Raw genomic sequence first — 19633 nt, 5'->3', positions numbered from 1 at the left:
TAAAAATTATCTCCAGTCATCAATGGGACAGATGCAACTGAATAATGTAGCTGGCCTTAATGTTCATCAAGACCATACCAGGGAACTAGATGTAAATAAGATTGCTGAAAGTATCATCCAGAAAGCTACAGTGAAACATAGAGTCTTAGAAGATTAGGGTTGGAAGAGACCTCAGGAGGTCATCTAGTCCAACCCCCTGCTCCAAGCAAGACCAACCTCAACTAAATCATTCCAGCCAGGGCTTTGTCAAGCTGGACCTTAAAAACTTCTAATGATGGAGATTCCACCACTTCCCTAGGTAACCTGTTCCAGTGCTTCACCACCCTCTGAGTGAAACAGTGTTTCCTAATATCCAACCTAGACCTCCCCACTGCAATTGAGCATATTGAACCTTATCTTCTGACATGACAAAAGATGTTGGTAGATCCCAACTGAATTCAGTGTCAGTGATTTCACTTTGAATGTGCATGTTGAACTACCTGTATCTCATCCCCACACTGCTTGTTCATCAGAGTGCAGTAAGTGTCCTAATCTCCAGTTTTTAATGTATATGAGCTGCCAGGTTTTAATGGTACATTAACTTAATTTGTATTTGGCAAAAAATTATGTTACAGTTGTGCACATCTCTCTATACATACCCATCTCCTTCAGGCAACAATATTTTAGTAACACATCAAATATGCCTTGAATTTATTTTTTATCTTTTTCAATTGGGTTATTTTTAAACATCACAGGCCTCCTGACGTATGAATTCAAGGCTTGCTAGTTAAAATGCAGTTGTTGTATATGGAAAATCCTACATAAAATTTTGCCTACATGGCTTGGCTGTTGTTTTATAAGAAGCTTCTTTTCATCCTGTGGATTTCTTCAATCAGTCCTCTGACACTGAGAGTCATTTCTTGATACTTATTGAGTTCCCTGTCAGTGCTGGCTTAATAAACATTGCATTTCTTGTGTGGTTTGACAAAGCCTAAACTCCCTAGCAGCAGTAGTTCGAAATCCACAAAGCTGAGTAGCCCCTAGCATTGTGGGTAGGTACACGGAGCAGTAGTAGCCTGCCAACCAGTAGATCTGCTCTACAGCAAATATGTACAGTAAGTATAGACCCAAGTCTGGTATCTGAAATCATTCAGCGTGCTGCATTCTTTGAATTACTGAAACTGAGATTCAAACTGGAAAGCGCTGGGTGAGGGAAGTCTTTAGGGAGCAGTGCTCTAACCTGTGCCAAAGAAAATTTCCCTCTGGCTAAGCTAGTAGAAACAGAGCTAAGCTGGGAGTTGTTCTTTGCAGCTTTTATATGTTTCAGGAGCTGCACCTAGGAGCTAGTTCTATCTGTGGCACCAGCTGTAGCTGCCAGCTGGTGACCAGACTTAGAGTAGATTTCTCCAGTGAGAAAGTGTGAGATAAATTGGAAGTTCGTAGTTGAAGCTGACTTTCCAAAATGTTAAATTTGTCCCATTTTTCCAGCCTATTGCATCCCACATTGAGCTCAGATCCTGCTAATATTTAGGAACACATGACTGAATTAAGGATCGAATATCAGCCCTTAACTTTGAACATCCTTGCTATTGTTAATTTGTGTTGCAGCTCTGATGTTACTTGAATGTATGTTCTTATAATAATGCTTTGCAAATTACATGGAACCTTTCTTTCAAAACTCTAAAATTGCTCAAATATTAACTAAGCCTTGCAATGTGTTTGTGAGGTAATATCACAGACTTTTGTGTTACAGACAGTTTGCTCATTGGCTAAACCATTGAGAATAGAACCTAGGAACTTTAGCTTGTGAAAAGTTCACATATCTCTTACTTGAACTAAAAGAGAGAATCTGCTGTCAATGGGCCAGATCCTTTACTCAGTTTGTACTTAGGAAAACTACCAAGGCACTGAGTAAGGACCCCTAAAGGATTTTGTTCTTTATGTGGGCAAGCCATTAGAATGTGATATGGTCACTTACATGCACAGAACCTGGTCATCCACTACTTTACATCTTGTGTATTATTTTTACATCTGTGCCCAGTGGGCTAGAGAATCAAATCTTCCTTAAGTCCCCTGCTGTATATACCTGGCATGGGGAAGTCCCCATCAGATGTCAAAAGCCCATTCCTGTGCCTGCTTTCTTCCCCACAGTTGGGGGGCATGTCAGGGCAGGCAGGGGGAGTGCCAGAGTACTACTGCTCTGCTGCTAATCCCTTGCTGAATATAAACTTTAGGGGACCACAGACAGTTTAAGGCAGCCGATAGCAATTCACAGTTCCCCAATCCGTCTGTGCTTGATATAGTGGAGAATTTAGGCCAGTGGTTCTCAACCAGGGGTACACATACCCCGGGGGTACGCAGAGGTCTTCCAGAGGGTACATTAACTCATCTAGATATTTGCCTAGTTTTACAATAGGCTACATAAAAAGCACTAGTGAAGTCAGTACAACCTAAAATTTCATACACTGCCTTGTTTATACTGCTCTATATACTATTCACTAAAATGTCAGTAATGTATTTATACTCCAGTTGACTTACTTTTTCATTTTTACCATATAATTATAAAATAAGCCATTTTTCAGTAAGAGTGTACTGGGACACTTTTATATTTTTGTCTGATTTTGTAAGCAAGTAGTTTTTAAGTTCAGGGTGCGGGAGGGGGCTCCAGACTGGGGCAGAGAGTTGGGGTGTGGGAGGAGGTGAGGGCACTGGTGGGGGGGGTGCTGGCTTGGGGCTGGGGATGAGGGGTTTGGGATGCAGAAGGGGGTTCCAGGCTGGAGAGGTGGAGCCGAGGGATTTGGAATGTGGGAGGGGACTGCAGGTTCAGGCAGGGGGTTGGGGTGCAGGAGAGGGTATGGGCTCTGGGATGTGGCCAGGGATGAGGGGTGCAAGAGGGGACTCCAGTTTTGTGGGGGCTCAGGGCTGGTGCAAGGGGTTGGGGCACAGGATCACTTTGGGTGGCTCCCGGGCGGCGGTGCTGAAGGGCTAAAGCAGGCTAGTCCCTACCTATCCTGGCAGGCAAAGGGTACATCTCCCCTTCCAGCTGGAGCTGTAATTTCCAGCTTTGGTAGATGTATGTCTTCTAGCCTTGACTGAGCTAAAAATAGCAGTGTAGCTCTGGTGGGGATATGGTGGAATGGGCTAGCTGGCTTGAGTACGATCTCACTCAGGCCCCGATAGTTCCCATCCCGCTTCCCACACCACTGCGGCGACACGTGTTTTTAGCACACTAGCTTTGATCAGTGGCAGCGCATGTATGTCTAACTGAGCTGGAACTCACACCTCCAGCTTGAAAGGTGTAGACCTACCTTTAGGCAGTCAACTGCATACTTCCTTTGGTAAGGCATCTTCAGTATGCTGGAGTCCATATCTGATGGATGGGTGCCAAGGTGCTGGAACTATTTGCATAGTGGGCGTGCTGAGAGTCATTGAACCAAACTGTAAATCCTGTATATAATGAAGACTACTTCAAACCAGAGGGTGTATGCATTACCTCCAGCACCCCTAGTTTCATTACCTATTGGTGTAACAGCTCCATGTGATTCATACCTGCGTTGTCCATATCCAGGTCCGCCTATCCTGACCCTGCACTTTGAGAGCTACCATAGTATAAGCAATTAATAATAAATACATTCTCAAGAAGGAAATCTCTCTGGCATACTTATGCATGAAACACTAGGTAATCATGTGGGCTCTTGTGCTTATATTGGGAGAAGACAGTGGGGAGACCTTGGAGATTGCACCCCCTCCCCCAGCACAGAGGGAGGGCTTGTGGGTGGGCTGTGAAAGAGGTGAAATGTGGCTCATGAATTTGTGAGATATGTGTGCCACTGCCTAATATCCAGTGTGAGGGAAGCAGAACATGTACATCTGCTGTTACAGCTAGGAAGCTGAATTAGCAGGCATGGAACCATACAGGTTGGAGGACAGGATTCTCCTTCCCTTCACTGCATAGTTTAGCCAGATATAGCCTCTTTACAATGGAATTATGTGAGTTTTGAAGATTTTAAATTCACAGATAATTGACATGACAGACCATAACTGCTTTGAGGGGCACTTACAGCCAACCATGTCAGTGAAACTGCTTTAGAAAGTCCAAGTGCTGAGAAGGCTAATATATTATGGTAGAAAAATAAATGATTGCCCATGCACAGCAACAGCTATTCTAAATGAAATACCTCAGTTGTTTTCAATTTTATTTTTCCACAAAATACCCAAAGGCAATAATCCACTTTCTGGATTAACGGTCTGTAAAAGATTACTCTAAAAAAATTAAACCATTTTTGAGTTAACTTATGGGAGCACAGAAGGCATCAGGAAGCACTGAAGTCTCTTCTGTATCATGGTCCTGTAGCTTAAACCATGGCTGAACAGATTTATTTTTAATCTTATGAAAGATTATAAAAATAAAAAAACTCACTTCTGCCCAAGAGTGTATATATGAAGCCTCCACCTAGGGGAAATGTTTACTAATATTGGTCTTTAACTATCAATAAAGATACTCTCTCTGAATGACCAAAACTAGAGTTTAGCATGACAGCTCTTTTTGTTCTTTTCCCAAAACTTTAAAATCTCCTGTTCTTCTTCAAGTGCTGGTCACTGTGAGGATTCACTGTGAGGTGTGCATGCGCTCCATGCATCCTGGACTACACCTGTGCACTATGCCCACTCCTGTTGGGAAGCAAGGGAATAAGTGGTGGCGCAGACCAACCACCTCATCGGTTCCTCTTCTGCTGCTCATGATCTGGGACAGAGCCCTCCTGTTTCTGTATTTCTAGTTGTTGAAACTCTTTTCCTGTGAGCAATGTACATAGTTCAATTAATTAATAAAATTTAGTATTTAGTTAGCTAACAGTCCTAGTTTAGATAGTTAGTTAGTGGCATTCAGGGATCCTGCCATCTTCCTTTATTTCTCCTCTTCCTTTGGAGCCTAACAAGACTCCACACTCCAGAGTGGGTAGGTCTGGAGCTCATGGGGAATGCATCAGGTACCAGTTGTAGCAGGAGCTTCCAGTGTTCCGAAATCATCCGCAAAAGTGCACGAAGACAGTAAACAATGCTTGTCCTCTGCAATGGTGGCACCATGCACCTAAGCTTGCACTGAAGGATCCCGTACCGAAGACTCCAGCCTGTTCTCCTGCAGCCTGACCTAAGTATGCCTTGCTCAAGGACCTAGTAATCTACATGGATCTGGAGTCTCCAGTCCTCATGGAACCAATTAATGAGGGATATCACTACACTGTCCACGCACCACTCACCAGTATTGAACACCAGCAGAGCCAGAGATGCTCCAGCACCATCAAGATACTATTGCCTGAAGTCTGCCTCGAGCCATGTGATATTAACACTATTGGTACCAATAGCTCCACCTTTCAAGTTGGGGCACATGGAATCCTTAGTAGTGAGTTTCAGAATTCGAACACCCGGGGCACTGACCTCATCCGAGAGTACCTCTTGAAGCCCCGCTGGAGTACCTAAAGGAGCAAGAGCAGCCAGAGCAACCAGTGCCACCAGATCTGACGATGGCTGCTTCATCATCTCCAAACAAGTTGGTGATGCTAGTCTGCCCCTCTCCACCAGATGACTATATGCAGTTTCAGATGACTATCAGGAAGTATCCTACTCAAGAGGATTGCAGAAGTCCTCCAGATCCCGCTGGAAGAGGTTCCGATTTCACACAAATTCCTGGATATCCTGACCTCCAGTCAACCACACTCTCTGAGGTGACACTCCCTATAAATGAGGCCATTTTGAAAGTGGCCAAGGATATCTCTGAGACTCCAGACAACTATGCCCCTACCACTAAGAGGGCCAAAAAAGAAATATTTTGTCCCTTCAGAAAGGGGCAGAATATTTATTCTCTCACCCAACCCTGAAATCTCTGGTAGGCCAAGCAGTTATGGAGTGGAACAGACTTCACCAACCAAAGGCCACTCCTTTGGATGGAGATGCCAAAAGGCTGGACCTCTTTGGCAGAAAGAACTTCTTTCTGGCCAGTCTCCTTCTCCAAATTGCAAACTACTGGGGAATTAAGTCCAAATATAACTTCATGAACTATACACATCCACCAGGCACTATTGCCTGATTTAGGCCTCGGCAGAGGATGTGGCCTTCAGTTCAGCAATTCTCCAAACTGTAGTTCAAGATTCTTCCTCACACCCACCTCCTTAGTAGTCACTGGTTGTGAGTCACCCAGGGTGAATACTCATAGCAACCAGCACTTGAAGAAGAAAGGAAGATTACTTCCCTTATAGTAACTGGCATTCCTCCAGATATGTGGTTCCTGTGGGTAGTCACAACCCTCTCTCCTTCCATTCTGCTTCGGATCCTTACATGATTCACAGTGGAGTAGGAACTGAAGAGTCAGTCAGTCTGCTGTGCCACTTATGCCCTTGGTTTGCAGCACAAGGAGGCGCTGCAAGCAGGAGCAAACCAGTAAACACTGCTATTGAAGAATTTCTGGTTCTGGGTACACAGAGCATTTGTTCACCCCACAGTGAATACCAATAGGGACCATGCATCTTGAACAATTCAAGTTACTTATGAAGGAAATAACCTTCCTTTCTTCTTTCCTGGTGCTTCCTTCCCTTCTGAACCCTATTTCCTTTCACTCTCTGACATATAGTTTCTTGCTGCCTCTTCTCCAAGTTGGATTGATTTAAATCAAAGCGATTTTAAATCACCAATTTTAATCATGATTTAAATCAGCAAGCAGGAAACCTTGATTTAAATAATCAATTTTAATCATGTTTTGCATTTGAACATTTTTATTTACCTATAGAAAAGTTGATTCTCATTGGTTGGTAACCATTAAAATGTTGATTTGCAGCTAAATATAACCTTTACACTAAATTTGATTTTGTTGTTGTTGTTGCTAACCAGGAAGGTTACACTATATCGATACAAATTTATTTAAGCAATCATTTAGCTTAATTTACATTATTCAGATTTTTAATGTTTACATTTTTTATGTTAGAAAATAGTGAATAATGCATTAGGTGCCCAGGTTCCCTATGGAATCTTATTTAATAGATTAATTTTTTACTTATGATTTGTATCAAGCTCTATTGGGATGGAAATTCAAAATCAGTTAAAAATGCAAAAAAACATCATTTTTAATTATATAAAACTTCCTTAAATATGTGGATACATAAGAAAAAAGTTTATCAAAAAATATTTGCATTTAAAGCTGACATATTAAATAAAGGAAGTACTTAGCGAATTATTTCTAGTCACTGTGTCCTTCCAGATTTTAGAACTAGTAGATCTTATACTTGTGACACCTAGTTTTTATTTGTAGATTGGAAGAGGAAAACAACTTTTTTCTTGTTTTTTTTCTACTTACAAATGGTTTGTTAACTTTGAATGAACTAGTCTTTGAACTGAATTGTTGAATAAACTGAAATGAAGAAATGTTCTCTCTGCCACTGTGAAAGAGGCTACTGCTCTCAATAGCTGTTTTAGCTTCAGCAAACACTGGTTACAGATGCTTAGCCAGCAACTTTTACCAGTTCAGTGGTTTGATTTTCTTTGAAACTTGGCAGCAAACATACACTACTTAATATTATTTTTGTCTTTAATTTAAATGATTTTGATTATAATATAATCTATTAAATACCATAAAAATAGATATAACATAATAAATTTATGCCTTAACACAGATTGTCCCTTTCGAATTTAATTGTAAACTAGTTTGTTTTAAAAAATATATTTAATTTAAATAAAAACATCTTTTTTTATTTTATCCACCTTTCTCCTCTTTAAATTCTCAAGGAATTCCCATCCCAGCCCTTCTGATGTAAGTTTGCAACATAGTTTGTATTTTAAATGAACGATTCCATGGTAGGGGCCCACTCCTGAAAATGTGAGTAACTTTACTCTCACTAGTAGCCCCATGACATGCGACTGTTGGCATGAATAAAGTTACTCACATGCATAAAGTCTTTGCAAGAGTAGGCCTAAACTAACCTGCACCTCTGCCATCTGTCTTGTCTTTTATGAGTCTACTTTTCAGTCTACAAGTAGTTCAGGGGAAGGGCTGTCTTTATTTATGTGTAGCATAAAGCACCAAACACATTGTTGTGCTTCAGTTTGCCCATATCAAAATGGGGATGATATCCACATTTGTAGAGTGATCTCTGGATGAAAGCACTATATAAGGATTGTGATGAAAGCATTGACATGCTTCTATAAAGACACGTGTGTGAGTGATTTTAAGCTATTTAATAGAAGGCATTACACATGCCTCCCAAGAACCTGTATTTTGAGTTGAGAAACTGTTGACTATTGGGAGATACCTATGACCCACAATTGGGTTAGCAGGTTCTGTTTGACTTTATGGACCTATTTGTTGAACTATAGCCACTCTTGTAATGGCTTCAATACTTGCAGGATTTCTCAGCCAGTTGGCTGAAACAAGGGAGTAGCAAACCAACTGGAGCGGAGTAGAATGCAGGGGGAATGACTTACAAGACCATGCTCCACAGTCTGCTAATAACACAGCACCAAGTGAAGTGTTTTGTCCCCAGCACTACAGATGAACTGATCCGGATGGAAAGCTCTTTAGGTTTGTCTACACTAGGGTTTTTAATCCATGAATTAGTTGATTGCCAATTAACTCAAAGTAATTAACACTTGTGTAAAGGCTGGTCTGGACACTCCCCAAACATTTGTATCCTGGAACAAACATTTGGGAAGTGTCCAGATCAGCCTTTACAAAGGTGTTAATTACCTTGAGTTAATTGGCAATCAACTCAAGGTAAAAGGCTCTAAGGCAAGGTGTACACTAGAAACTTTTGCCAGTATAATCATGTATCTTATGGGGGATGAATTTTTAATGAAATTTCTGTACTAGCAAAAGCCCTGTTGTAGATGCAGTTGTATTGGCATAAAAGTGCTTTTGCTGGGTGTAGTTTACTTTGCTTGGAGAACCAGTACAAGCTACACTGGCAAAATCACTTTTTGCCAGTATAAGTTGCAGCTACGCTAGGAGCATTTGCTGGTAGAACTATGCTAGCAAACCTTTTCTAGTGTAGATCTGACCTAAAATGGATACAGCCTTACTAGGTTTATTTTGTGGGGCTAATAGAAGGATATGGCAAGGGGAGATGGAGAGAGGGAAAGAAAACTGTGTCCTGCCACTTATTCCTAATAGTGCCACTGCCTTTCTGGGTGGCTTTGGGTAAAGCCATCTCTATACTATAAATTCCTGCCACGGTATGTCAGTCAGGGATGTGATGAGGTGTGATTTGTGACCGACATACTTGTGTCAGGAAAAGCCCCTTGCGTAGACATAGATATACCATCAAAATTGTGCTTTTGCAGGTATAGCTTATTTTGTGTGGGGAAGACAGGGGTAATGAAATGTTCTTCTTTGAGTGATTGCTCATATCGATTCCAATTAGGTGTGCGCACGCTATGTGCTCAGTCGTCGGAAAGCTTCCCCCTAGCAGCACTCATCGGGTCGGCCGTGGAACGCCCTGGAGTGGCGCATTCATGGTGCTCAATATACGACCCTGCCGATCTGGTGCCTTCTCAGTTTCTTCTTACTGCTAGTGACAGTCGTTGGAACTGCAGTGACTTGCTTAGGAAGCTCTCCTCGTTTTCCCTAGCTTTCAATTTAGTTTAGTTTACAGTTATTCCTAGCCTCGTTAAGTTTAGTTTTAGTGTTTTCGGTTGTTACAGCAGATAGCTGTTGGGAGTAGGGGGTCTCCCCTTCACCCTGACCACATTCCCCATTGGAACTCAGGGTATGCCTAAGTCCAAGGGCTCAAACCATGCAAGTCCTGCAACAAACCCATGCAAAGGGCACCCCACCCTCCGTGATGCTTGCTTAAAGTATCTGGAGGAAGCACACCAAGCAGACAAGTGCAGGATTTGTAAAGGGTTTACTCCAAAACAAAAAAGGAGTGAGACTTTCACCTCAAGCAGCTCCTTATGGAGGCGGCACTTAGACCACAACCTACATCAGCACTGCAAGACCTGACACAGAGCTCATCGGAGTGCAGCGCCCCGGCAGCAGTGATAGAAGTGGCACCATGGAAGGACTCTGGGAGAGGCCCATGACACCGCTGCTCCCTGGCGCCGAAACCGGCGGGATCAACCTGGCATCAGTCCCATTCCCCAACACAGAAACGGCACTGGCAGCAGGGGAGGAGTGGATCTCCAACTCCGAGACTCATCCCTTTGGAGCTGGCCAATGGGGTGCGTCCCAGAGAGGAGCACCCAGCGCCAAAGACTTTGGCGCCAGCACCTTAGACTTTGGCCCCGCAAGGGGGACCGTCAACGCCGATACTGTGGACTCCCCAAGCCAGGTCAGTGAGGAGTGGAATTGCCATCCACCCCGAACACCTTGGAGGCCACGAGGGATCACATTTCCATGATGGCACCACAGTCCCCAGTCCTTCGAGCCAAGCTTCCGGTACCACAATATGTGGCACTGTCTTGAGGCAAACTGGCAATGCTTCATCTCTCAGCACCGCCGGTGGAATCATGGCACTGCTCAGAGTCTCGGCGCCGCTCACAATCGCGGCACCGGTCACACTCGCGGCACAAGTCAGACTCGCTGCGCTGTTCCAGGTTGTGCCAGCACTCCTGATTGTGAAGCAGATCCTCACACTGATCCCCATCACCCAGCAGGTCCCACTCCTGGCACTGGTCATCCAGTCACCAGTCAGAATCCCCGCACAGACCCCAATCATGGCACTGCTCCAGATCGCGGCACTGCTCTCCAGCCTCACGGCAATGCTCCCCAATCCAGCTCCGCTCAGCACTGCCCTGGCCATTGCAGATCTGGTCCCCCTGTTTGGACTCGGAGACGGGGCCTAGATACTCAGAGTGGGGTTGGCACTGGTCAGACCATGGAAGGCCTGAGGTGGGGGCAGAGCCATGGCCTTCGCAGTGGCAGGGACCAATGCAGAGGTCATTTTGGATCTCGTGTGTGTACCACCAGGCCCAGGGCACCCAATCCAAAGGTTCGTGTGTGGCAGCCTCTGAACTTCAGGTGCCGTAGGTATCAGCCAGTTCCCTCCCGTAGGGGTGCCAAGGTCGTACTGGTCGTACCACCTCCCCTGGAACCAGCCCAGTCCCTGAGACTGATCCAGGTGTGGTTGGCCCAGACAGAGATGGGACAGGAGGCTCCTGGAGATAAAGAGGGTAGGAGGACCCTGTTCCCCCATTAGCCTCCTTGTCATGCTCCCTGGACGAGGTGGTTGCAGGCACCTTTGTCTCTGGACTGCCCCCCATAGACAGCCATGCCCACCAGGACTTCCTTCGTAGGGTAGCACGAAATATGGGCCTGCAGGACAAGGAGGTGGTGGAGTCAGAGGTTGACATCCTGGCCCGTCGAGGGTGGCTCTACCCCTCATCAAGACGATACAGGCCAATGCTAAGACCATTTGACAGACCCCGGCCTCCATCCCTCACACTGCCAAGGTGCAAGGGTGTGGAGAGGAAGTATTTCATCCCATCTAAGGGGTATGAATACACACATCCAACCAGCGGGCAATTCTGAGTAGATTCAGCTTCAGCTCCTGGAACTCAATGCTCAAGTTTAAGGAGCTACTGCCAAGAGAGTCCAGGGAGGAGCTTGGAGTGATAGTGGAGGAAGACAAGGTGGTGGCACGGACCTCTTTACAGGCCTCACCAGACACTGCGGACTCAGAGGCATCCACCTTGTCCTCTGGTATCGTCATGAGGCGTAGCTCATGGCTGCAGGTCTTGGGACTCCTGCCCGAAGTTCAACAGACCATGCAGGATCTGTCTTTTGATGGGGCAGGTCTGTTTGCGGAACAGACTGAGTCAAGGCTACATATCCTAAAGGACTCCAGGGCTACCATGAAATCCTTTGGTATGCACACCGCGGCAACCCAACATAAACATTTCAAGCCTCAGCAACAGCAGCAGTGCTCCTATCCTATCAGGTGGGAAACTGATGCAAAGGACACTGCCCAAAGTACTGTGGGGTGGGTGTTTCCTGATGCTTTTGAATGGTGGTTGTGGTGTTTTCCTAAGGGTTTGTCTACACTGGCACTTTACAGCACTGCAACGTTCTCGCTCCTGGGTGTGAAAAACACCCCCCTGAGCACAGCAAGTTTCAGCGCTGTAAAGTGCCAGTGTAGACAGTGCACCAGCGCTGGGAGCCAAGCCCCTTGTAGAGGTGGGTTTTTTAGAGCACGGGGAGTGCTCTGCCACGACTACACAAGCCATGTGAAAGCGCTGCCACGGCAGGGCTTTAACATTGCCAGTGTAAATGAGCCCTGGGGTTTTAATAAAAGGTTTCTGTTTTAATAAAAGGTTTCTTTTGTTAAACACAGACTCAGTGCTTGTGAGTGGGGAAGTATTGCCTCTTAGAGGCACCCAGTGGTGGTATCTAGTTTTCCCGGATGACTGGGTGGGTCTCGAGCAGGTTCTGTTTTGTATTATTAAGAGGTACCCCTAAATATTGAACCTGGCCCTTGTTGCTGCCTGCTCCTCCTGGCAGAAGGGTTACATAGGTGATATGAAGGTGAAAAAGAATGCCGGAGACTGTCCCCTAACTTCTTATTTCCATGCCTTCAAGACTTCGCTTGAGTGGTGTGCCTTAAGGCAAGCTTAACTGACCCTAACTGTGATTTTTGTTAATGGTCTATTATTTATCTGTCATCCATTATAATGTATAAAAGTGATAGGAGAAATCATTTCCTCTTTCCACTTAATGAAAGTGCATGATTAGGGTCCAGTTTTGCAAACACTTATACCCATGAAGCACTTTACCCAACTGAGTAGTCCCATCTAGTTCAGGACTGGTTCCTATGCAAGAGATAAAATTTTGGAGAAGTTTGAAATCTAAAGTCCCTTCACTCAACTGCTGAGACCTCTGCCTTACATAGTTACAGTAAGTAACCACAAAATAGTATTGAAGACAAACAGCACCCTGGATATTAATTCAGCTATTTAATTTGATTAATGTAAAGTTGTCTAATTGAAAACTTACCTACCTTGTTTCCAGGTAAATTTCATTCTTATATTTTTCCTTTTTGCAAAAAGAGGAACCAACGAATTTTCCTTATCATCAGACCCTGGAGACAGGCATGAAACAGAGGACAAAATGTTTTATGGTAAGGATGAAGAATGGTATTAAGAGGGTTAAAGGCTGGAGGTCAGATGGTTCACTTTCAAATGTGGAGACTGGCCAAATTTCCCTGGTGGCATGGCCTTTTTACCATAGTTCCATGTCAGTGACTGAGCCCAACAAGTGTCGGAATGAATTAAAATAGCAGAACTGATTGTCAAGAATGATTTATGCACTTCTGCCTCTCCTCAGGTGTGGAATGTTTGTTTAGATTTTGTCTTGCCATTTCTCATTTTATAGGAAGTCTCTGTTTTTTTCAGTTGCTCCAACAGTTTTGCATTACAACATTCTATTTTGTTAACTTGTAAAGTCAAACCACAATAAAAGTTTCAAGGAATGGGTCCTTTTTAAAGAATACATCTGTCTTCAGCAGTATGAAAGATGAATGCCCCAAATTTTGAATTGTTCAGTATTAATTTTTCATATAAAAACACATCTAGTATCCTTTTCAAAAAAACAACCTTCGTTTTGGTTCCTGATCCAGATTTTTCAGTCGGCCTCTACATAATTATCCAATCCCAAGTCTAAGACCCTGTGAATGTTCAGGAATGCATCCGATGAAGTGAGCTGTAGCTCACGAAAACTTATGCTCAAATAAATTTGTTAGTCTCTAAGGTGCCACAAGTACTCCTTTTCTTTTCATGAACGTTCAGGTGTTCAAAATCCTGATGTGAAAGTGCTATGGCTCTTGTCTGTCTCTAGTTTACACTGGGGTTTGTATTTTTGTAATACCACATTTTCTTCATGGTCTTTTGCTTCCTGCCAAACGAGGCTACTGATGTTAGTGTAAACAAATGCTAGCAGGAAGACACCCTTGTAATATGGCAAGCATGCTGTCTGAAAATCTTTCTGTATAGTGTAATTATAGATCCTAAACTTCATGGTAAAATGGAACCTGGATAAAAATCACCACTGGTTCGGGGGGTAAGGGTTTGACTTTGCAAGACATTGTCTTCTCAGTTTACTAGCAACATTCTCTTTAGCCAGCTATTGCTGGAAGGTTACTGTACAACACACACAGAAATGATATTACTCTGCATGAGATAATCCTGTGTTTGTAATTCATACATTGTGTCAGCAGAGGCATTTATATGCACTGGAGATTTATCCCCTAATATATAGTACTGAAAACAAATGTCCTGTTGTCCTTATTTCGTTTGTATCTACTTCTTCCTTCATGAAGTTGTTATTAATACAGTTATGAAGCATCACATGATCCAAAAGTTTTTTAAAAAAATTACTTTGCTATTAACAGGTATTCAAAATATGGAATTTCCCACTTTGTTGGTACCCATAAGTGTGTTGTCGTTAAAGGATTGTCAGTGTCTAGGCTATATACATTATTTTTCATTCCTTCATTTTAATTTGCATTTATTTATAATTCGTCATCTAGGTACTCAGCACAGAGATATAGTTATTGCTTATATTGCAGAAGTCTCAACTGAAATGTGGGCCTCGTTCTGCTAGGTGCTTGACACCCACAAAGTAAGAGACACTGCCTGCCCCTAAGAGCTTACATTCTAAATAAGTCAGACAGACAAGGAGTGAGATGCAGTATTTTTTCAATGTTTTAATATGATCTTGCTGCTTTTACTGAAGGATAATCAAAAGTCTGTAAAATCATCACATTACATATGAAGGGCTAAATCTCTTGTACAGTGCAGTAGGAATTATCTTATTCCTAATGCTAATAGGAGTTTTCTCCTCTATATGCTAAATTCTGCCCTCTGATGCCAGTATGCAGCTCTTATTGAAATCAAAAGGAGCCACCCACATACACGCACAGGAAAAATTTGTCACTGAATACATAGTATGGAGACTATTCAAAATAATTCAATATACTACACGAATTTAATACAGAGCTGTCTCACACAATGTGTCAGCTAGACTAACTGCACAGTGTTGCCCACCAATGCCACACTTCTCAGATTTGGAGAGCCAGCCAGCAGCTGAAACATCACTTCAGTACAACTCTGCTATACGCACAGAATTGTCTGAGAAAGGAAACTAAGTAGGATTGCACAATCCTCCTAATTCATTTCTCTTTGCAGCTGACTCCCTGTGTAGAAAGTTTATTGCAGAAAGTAGCTGACTACTTTGTTTCTTCCCGCATCCAGTGCAGAAGCATTTTGCATATACCGCAGATAGGGTTGCCAACTTTCTAATTACACAAAACCGAATGCCCTTGCCCTTCCCCTTCTCCAAGGCCCTGTCCCCGCTCACTCTATCCCCCCTCTCTCCGTTGCTCACTCTCCCACACCCTTACTTTCACTGGGCTGGGGAAGAGGGTTAGGGAGCAGGAAGGGGTGAGGGCTCTGGTTGGGGGTGCGGGCACTAGAGTAGAGCCAGGGATGAGGTGTTTGGATTGCAGTAGGGGGCTTCGGGCTGGGGCCCAGGGGTTCAGAGTGCTGGATGGGGTGCAGGCTCCAGCTGGAGGTGTGGGCTCTGGGGTGGGGCTGGGGATGAGGCGTTTGGGGTATAGGAGGGGGTTCAGGGCTGGGGCGGAGGGTTAAGGTGCAGGAGGGGGTGGAGAGTGCGGGCTCTGGGAGGAAGTTAGGGTGCGGAAGGAGGTTTCCAACCTGGGGCAGGGGGTTGGAGAGTGAGAGGGAGTTCGGGGTTCAGGCTCCAGCCAGGCGGCACTTATCTCAGGCGGCTCCCAGAAGAAGCCGGCATGTCCAGCTCCTAGATGGTAGGGCCAGGGGGCTCTGCACATGCCTGCATCCACAGATGCTGCCCCCACAGCTCCAATTGGCCATGGTTCCCAGCCGATAGGAGCTGTGGAGCTGGCGCTCAGGGTGGGGGCAGCGTGTGGAGCCTCCCTGGCCGCTCCTGCGCCTAGGGGCCAGAGGGACATGCTGGCTGCTTCCAGGAGCTGCTTGGAGCCAGGGCAGGCAGCCTGCCTTAGCTGCACTGTGCCGCCAACTGGACTTTTAGTGGCCCAGTCAGCAGTGCTGACCGGAACCACCAGGGTCTCTTTTCCCCTGGGCATTCTGATCAAAAATCAGATGCCAGGCAACCCTAACAGCAGATATGGAGGGAAGGTTCCTTGTGCAGCTCCTTTAAATGTAAAGTACTATTGCTTTGAGGTTGCATCTGCTGACCCTTCAGAGACTAAAATGAAGAAAAAAGGAATAAAAGGAACAAGGGAAGGGAAGGAAAGGAAAACAAGGCAAATGTTATAATGGGGGGGATAAAAAGAGAGGCAAAAGAATATGGAATGCAAAAAGAGGAAGGAGAGAGGTGCAGAAAGGAGGGGAACAAACAAGGATGAAGAACTGATATTGAAAGGACCGAAATATAATAGCTGTCATCAACGGTAAGCTGTGCAGGAACCATGATTCTTATTTGTAAAGGCTTGTGCACAGCAGTGCTGCTGTATAAATAACAATAAAGTTCCTCACACTAGTGCCATGTCTCACTTTTTCCCCCATGGAGAACTATGTGAAGCACTAAAGGTTTGAGGTGATCAATCAACATGTGTCCCTTGGTAGTCCAATAGGCTGTCACCCAAAAGAACTACTAGTGTTTCATATTACTAAGTAATCTTTACAAAGGGTTGGGAGGTTTTAATAGGGGAGGTATATGTAATGGAAGAGGTATGAGTATTTGACATCACATGCTTTCATTGATATTTCTTTGTGTTCTTGGGGAAAAGATTAAATTTGTTCCCAACTTTGCATGGCAGCATTCATGGTAGGAATATTGAGGGTTAAGAATTAAGGCCTTCAGCACTTAAATGTGTGCTTAATTTTAGGAAAGCGAGTAGTCCTCAAAGTTCCATTTTCCCCCTTTTTACAAAGAGAGGCCCAGGAGGCAGAACAAGGACAAAGCTAAATTAAGCACCTATGTAAGTGATTGTGGGATTGGGGCTCAAGACTTCCACTATAAATACATCTGAGTTTGACAACTGGAATTTTGAAGATGCACAAATTTGTCAAAAGTTTTAAAGGGTTTTATAACCATGACCACATCAGTTTAAGGAAAACCACTGGGCCTCATTCCCTTCTCACTCCTCCCAGGAGTGACTCCCACACAAGGCAATGCAGTTACACTGGTGTGAGAAATCCAGCATGTGAAGAAAACCAAAAATGTCCTTTTAGGATTTATTTAGGGACAGGAGAAAACCATTTTATCCCTTTTCCTTTTCAACTGACACTTAAAAAAACAATGCAAGAAAACCCCCATGTTTAGCTAACATAAAAGGGTCTGTCATCATTCTCCCAAAAAAGGAAAGAAAAACCCACTCTCTGGGTGCTATTCTATTCTTAGTTCAGCTTGATGTTGTTACGAGTGGCACCAGCACATATGGCATGATTAGCTCTGTGGCAGTACCCACTGCTCCAGCACTCCTGGGACAGGGACAAGGAGGTGAATATGGACTTATCTTCACAGTCGAAAAAGGTGCTTTTTTTTTTTAACCGGGGGTTAACTAACATGCACCAATTATCCTTAGGTAAAAACACAATGAAGACCAGGCATTTCACCATGAGGTAAACTTGGCTGTTAGGGGTGTAGGGCTGTTTACCTTGTGGTAAAACTAAAGTGCCTGGTCTTTATTATGATTTTTACCTCACGAGTTTGTTTCCCCAAGTTAAAAAAAAAACACACTTTTGTTTTAGCAGTAAAGACAAGCCCTTAGGAAAGCTGTAGTAGCATTAACTCAACACTATGTTGCTGTGGTTAGATTTAGCGTAGATTCTTTACACAGTGAATATGACATTCCGGGGTGAATCCAGACTAGTGAGGGCTGTGTCAGCCTTGCCCTTTAACCGGGTGTGCCTCACAATGCTTTGCTCCTGTAGCTCCCAATCTGGGCCTCTCACAAACAGCCAGACAGCATTCAGGTCACACACCCTGAGTGTCTATGTATAGCTGCAGCCTGCCAATAATACTTCACTTACACGCTGGTTTCCACCAGCCATGGTTACCACTTGCAGAGTGACCCCAATACACTCCCAGGCCCAAATTTTTCCCCAAAATGTGTGTTCTGTACTGTCCAGCTCTCTCCTGGATAGTTCAGATATTTTAGGCCCATTGCCCCTCTAAGGGTACTTTAAATGGAGTTACCCAAACAATTCACAACACCAAATTAGCTTTAATTAAAACAAGGTTTTTTTAACTACAACAAGATAGAGTTTAAGTGAGTACAAGTATAGGGCATTAAAGTCAGAAATGTTTACAAAAGAAATAAAAATATTTCCTAGTACTAAAACTTAACAAACTAGACTTGGTTCAAAGTGAAGTCCCTTACCACAGATTTCCAGTAACATGGCTGACCAAATTCTCAGGCCATGATCTGCTCCCAAAATCAAAAGGCTGTTTCTGTTGTCTTCTTATATGAAAGAGAGGGAGATGGATAGGGAGAGATACCTTGGGATGTTTTTGCCCCTCACTTTTACAGTCTAGCCCTCCTTTGAAATGCATTTTCCTTACCCCTAGATAAAGTTTATTCCCGCTCTTCGCAGGGAGACAAGGAGTCTGGTGGTGAAAGAGGGTTCATGCTGTTGTTTGCTAAACTGCAGATTTGTTTGTTCCTGCCCTTGCAAAAAAAATGGCCACTTGATAGGTGATTAGCTGTCATCAAAGTTGATGGGCAGAGACATCAGCTTGTCCTTTGTCTTTGAGAAACTGGTTTACCCAGACTTGTCTGGTAAACACATTTCAGACCTAATTTCAGCTTATGTTTATAGCTTTACATCTAATGTTGCTACATGCATTTCATAATGATATTACTGACAGTGAGTTATTAGTTTTCAAATGATACCTCACAAGTCATATTTTGTACAAATATTATTACAGTAGTGTGCAGGGTGTGACCACAGGTTGCATTTGGTCTCAGTGAGACTCTGGCAGATAGAGCATCTGCTCCAGGAATCCAGTTGGCCATGGCAAAATGCCACAGGCCAGGCCAGACAGAATGTGCAGAAGAGTGTGCTTTGGTGCTTCTTTTCAAAGCTGCAGCAATGTGCTCCCCAGATAACTCTTGCTGGTGAACATGGCAAACATGCTACCTGATTGGAGCCTAGGAGTGCCCCATAGCTGGTAACCAAGTTGCCTTTGGACTGCAGTGCCTGTGCTGGCATAATAGTTGGGCCTTGTGCCAAAAGATTCTACCCAACTGCTTGTACTCCCTACACCATCTATCCTGCAAAGCTGGCAAGATCTATCTTGAGAACTGTGCGAGTTTTATTTCCCTCTGTGCTACCTTAGATTGATTTTTTTTTTAAATTGGCCTCATGCTTAACTGTACTCCATAAGTGGAGAATTTTAATAATGTGCCAACAGCAGCAGTTTGGAGTATCTTACCGAGTTAAAGGTCACTGTGCCCATAAGTTATCCTATCATTTGATCAGTGAACTCTTTTCCAAAGACTTTGTCTCATTATTCACTGCTTATAAAGTCACTTGAGATATAAAAAGTCTTTTTTATAGTAATGAAAGAACTCCCACAATTAGCCAGAAGGCAACCATCCATCTTTTTAAACTGCTCAGTTTGGAGGAGACTAGGAGTTTCAGGCGTACATAAGGGATTGAATTGTTATGA

The 19633-nt window shown here is 43.9% G+C and overlaps 1 protein-coding gene across 6 annotated transcripts in view; it reads left to right on the top strand.

The window, feature by feature from the left end:
- The window catches only part of PDZRN4 (PDZ domain containing ring finger 4), a 372746-nt gene that overhangs the window by 279497 nt on the left and 73616 nt on the right, over positions 1-19633 (top strand). The gene's annotated exons all lie outside the window — the stretch shown is intronic.

This window comes from Dermochelys coriacea, chromosome 1, assembly GCF_009764565.3.
Source record: "Dermochelys coriacea isolate rDerCor1 chromosome 1, rDerCor1.pri.v4, whole genome shotgun sequence".
NCBI classification, from domain to species: Eukaryota; Metazoa; Chordata; order Testudines; family Dermochelyidae; genus Dermochelys; species Dermochelys coriacea.
This window is presented reverse-complemented; position numbering and strand designations above follow the sequence as displayed.